We start from the raw sequence: 4,644 nt of genomic DNA, 5'->3' as shown, positions 1-4,644 counted from the left end.
ATACTTGTCTTATTATATCATGCTGTTGTTTACCCAGAATTACCAATAAACAAATAACTCCTTCCTCCTTCATCGACAACCCATCTTTATATCACCCTCTTTGCTGGTTCCTGACCACTTACTTTTAAAATTTTGAATCGTTCTTGAATTCCTTTTCCTTCTACTATTTTTACGTTGATTCGTTCCGTCACCACTCCCATCAAAATTATTGATATCGATCACCATGTAAAAATTCAACTTCACGTAATTTAACTGTTTTAAGTGTTAGATATATTTACGTATATAGACCCTCTTGGGGTAAGTGCCTGGACTTAGTTTATATTAGTAGGGAGTGTTTGTTAATATTTGTGACTTTTTTATCATTGTATTATTTTAGCTGCTGGGCACAGGTTTCCACTCACAATGAGAGAGGGCTGATTGGAAATGCAGTAATGCTCACTTTACTCCTTGGTGGCACTGATAGGTAAGGCAGCTTCCCTGGACATATTCTTTCACGAAGAGCTCGACTGCTACTATGATTTCGCATTTCTCTCTGAATTTGAATCAGACGCCTTGAAATTATTCTATTGTATAGTAAATTGTTTGTTACACAAACGAAACAAAGGAATATTAAGATAATGAACACCCTTAATGATGATTTAGTGGATACTATCGAGAAACGTGTTTTTTGAAATAACAATAGCGTGTTACTCAACAAATAAATATTACCGTACCCTTTACAGTGCCCTGTCAATAACCCGGAGAAAGCACAAGCAACATAAGGTCTTCAAAACAATTCTGACTACTCACGGTGTTATAAGAAAGCGCTAGAGCGTGCTTTGAAGCCCTAATGCACCAGTGTGTTAGCACTAAATTATACGGTCCTAAGGTTCATTTAATTCAACTAGCGGAAGAAAGGTTGCTTCTCAATTGTGATTTGATTGTCTGACTTCAATTTTGTGACATTATTTTATGAACGAACATCACAATGAAACCTGCGTGTTGAAGAAGAGTCACAATCTTTGGAGAACGTGTGAAGTCCATTATTGGACCAGAGTCCCATGCCTGATGGTAGAACGTGCAGTAGGTTGACGACTTTGATAATGAGAGTGGAAGAAAGGTACCTCTAAAGCTGCAATAAATCATTAGCGCTATACTAGCGCTCTTGTGGCACTACTTTGGGAAAGATTGAATGAATTAATTTAAGTTTTTACATGTTTATAGATGTGTATGTGTTGTATCAATGATATACAAAATGGTGAATGGTTATTTTAATCTGTTATCATTTAAAATATTATTGCTGAATAACTATTATAAATATAAGTATATACAATTTTTCTAGAACTTGATGTAGATGCGCTTTTATTAAAATACGTAAACAGTGTTTAAACCGCAGCTGGTTGATGATATATTAGGTATTTTTGTGTAGGTAATTTTTAGGCAATTTTCTAGTCAAATCGCTGTTTCGTTACATTTTCATATCTATCTGTAAAGTCTAATAGACAAATTGAAATAAAATTATATTATTCTTCAATTAAGAAACGAGTTAATATTAGTTTCAAACAAGATGTGTTTTTATATTTTGTATTCACAACCAGTACTATTTATTGTCAGTTTCTAATTTCACTGAAAAGCATTGCAGAAGCACTAAATAACAATTCTATTAAAGTCACGGAGTCGTCGGTGCACGACAGTTTCCACCCAATTACTTCCCTCTTGCAGTTGAATTTTTCTAAAATGCCAATTTGAACTTTTCTAAAAATCCGAGTAAGTTTATTTCTCTAATGCAGTAAAAGTCTTTAAAAGGGGTGCAATTTCCTCTTTTTTTGCAGCCATTAGTGTATATTTATATGTAGATTTACGCTGTTGATTTCAACTATATTACAGAGTTTCTAGAAACTCAATAGTGGACATCGTACCTGTTATACAGCTGTTTTATATGGTCTCTATTTAGGTTTTATAGAAGTATACGGTATAGATAATGAACAGCTTATAAAAACTATAAGACAAGGCACATGATAAAATGCCCAATTAAAAAGCGTACGCGATTAAAATTAGTATAAAGTAAAAAAAAAAATTTGGATTCTCCATTGCCACTTTTAGTTACCCAAGGAGTACACTTTATATTCCTCAAAACTATTATATCCATAAACAGTCTTATTAAGGTTTAGATAATAGTTTTCTATAAATGGTTTTAGATTTCTATAATTGGTCTTATAGTCTTATTTCACTCAAGTCAAAATTTTAAAACCTTCTTAATACCAAACAACTTAATTAAGTGTGATCTCTCTTAAGAATTTACTATTATAGTCCTTATTTTAAGTTCATTTGTAGATCAACTGATTATTTTTGGTAAAATTGTTCTATACACACCCAGTAAAGTCTATTAACACTCTAACTACTGTTCTTAAATTTATTCTAGATATATTTCATTTATAGACATTCTGTAGTGTTTATGCTTATTGAACAAACACGTCGTAGCGCGTCTTCAGTAGATTTTTTTTTAAATACTATAATTATGGTTTTTACTGTATTGGTCGTTATAAGAGTTCATGGAAAATGGGTAAAGTAAAGAATATTAAAAGTTCTGGTGAAGATGGTGAACCTAGGATATTTTGTTACATCATTCGATACATTAGTCGGTACTTCGTGCGCGCGCCGGGCATGCTGCATTTTTGTTTGTTAACAAATAAATAAACATTGTGAAGTAATTCCGTGTTCTGAAGTGATAAAAACAATTGAACTGGGCTCGTAAACTACTGTACTTCTATGTTATGTATGTGTATTGTGCCGTCTATCAATAGAATACAGTGAAATCATTGTGTAAAATGTGGTTGGCGTGAAGAAATAATCTCAATTTTGTAATGAAAATTTTATTTCTTCCAACATAAGTTAGGTGTGTCATTAAAATGTACCTTAACTCATAGGGAATTTATCCACCTTTCTAGTCATATATAACACATTCCTTATAAATATACACAATAACGTTTTTTGCGACAAATTGGATTTTTAAATTTTTTTTTGACCTTGTGTGACGTGTGAAAGGTTATTTATTGCATAAAACGCTCACCATTCTCTATAACTTTTACTCCATAAAAAGGTTTTGTAATACTGTCAAAAGAAAAAATCGCTTAGAAACATCGCTTTTTTTTCTCTTTTCACTCTTAACACTACCTACAGACAATTTCTCAAAGCACTCTTGTGATCTACTAATAAAGTTGTGCCCACTTTTACTTTAAATTATCTAGAAACCTTCTTCAAGATTTCTTGAGGGAATTTGAACTCTTAAAATGTACAATCGAATTAAATTTTATTAGATATCTTATAGTATATACTTAGATATAGATGTGCTGCTTGGTTACTTTTGCAATTTCCAGACTCATGCGAAGGCTGTTATGCAACATAAACCTGTACCCTAAACTTTCAAGCCGCTATTATTACAACTTAAACTTACAGGTGAGGCAGTATTAACCACTAACGCGTAGATTGGGTAGCAGAGCATATGTACCATATTACTTGAATTACCATCAAACAAAGAAGTGCCAAACGGGCCGGCCTTGCGCCACTCATTAAAAAAGGGCTAGGTTTTGTTTGTTTTCATATTTGTTACGTCCATTCATTTCAGGTTAATTAAAATTGTTTCTGTATTGGAAATAAGCAACAAGTTAAGCCGTATTGACAAATCATGATTGATAATTAGGTTTCGTTTTAAAATTAAGTAATTTTGATCGGGCGTTGGGAATAAAAATCTTCTTTTTTTCTCATCCTCGTATTCCTGTGAAATAAACCTGCTGTAATTTATTGAGATTTCATTTTCAAATATACCAAGGTTTCCAATACTAGTCGAGGAACTTACGAAGCAGAAGCTGCCTATATTGCTCCTTCGAATCGGATATACATATAGATAGAAGAGGCAGCTGTTTATAAAGGGTGTTTTGCAGTAACTAATATCTTGGTCTTATTTTTGATAATATAGTCTTCATTTCTAATATCAGTTGCTCTAATCTTTCCGGTGTCAGCAGCGTGTTCACATTTCTAAAGATCATTGCTCAATTTATAAAGATGTCGACCGAATCAGCCTTGCGTCTGTCCTTGAAAAAAACTTGTAAAAAAAATTGAAACCAGAAAAGGGACAATGTTTGGACATTTGTTACGTAATGACGAGTTTATAAAGTAATAATTAATGGGAAATTGACGGAAAGCTAATGAAAACCGAGAGTAGCATTCAGCGATCAAATAAATGAGAAACTCAAAGTGAGCGGTTATAAAGAGGGTAAGGAGTCGGATATGGGCAAATAGGATGATGATTAATTAAATATTCCATAAAGGTAAAGTCAACTAATAAAACGCACATAGCCTAAATATTTTCATTCTACTTTCCATCAATAATAACGAATGCTTTTTAACAATTCATATATAAACTTGAATAAATATGCATTTAAGTAGGTTTATTTTAATTTAATTTTAGATTTATTTTTATAATATCAAGTGACGGGACGAACAAGTCGTGTGCCTGATGGTAAGCTACACGCCTGTCCATAACAGTTGCAGTGCCCCTCAGAGTTTTAAATCACAAAGATCTGTTAGGTTAGGCACTGTCACTGCGCCCGTCACTCTCACACATAAGTTGACAAGTCCAATGTGCCTGTAATTTCACCAGCGCAC

The sequence above is a fragment of the Hyposmocoma kahamanoa genome, unplaced genomic scaffold, assembly GCF_003589595.1.
Source record: "Hyposmocoma kahamanoa isolate Upper Pololo Valley unplaced genomic scaffold, ASM358959v1 80, whole genome shotgun sequence".
Lineage (NCBI taxonomy): Eukaryota > Metazoa > Arthropoda > Insecta > Lepidoptera > Cosmopterigidae > Hyposmocoma > Hyposmocoma kahamanoa.
This window is presented reverse-complemented; position numbering follows the sequence as displayed.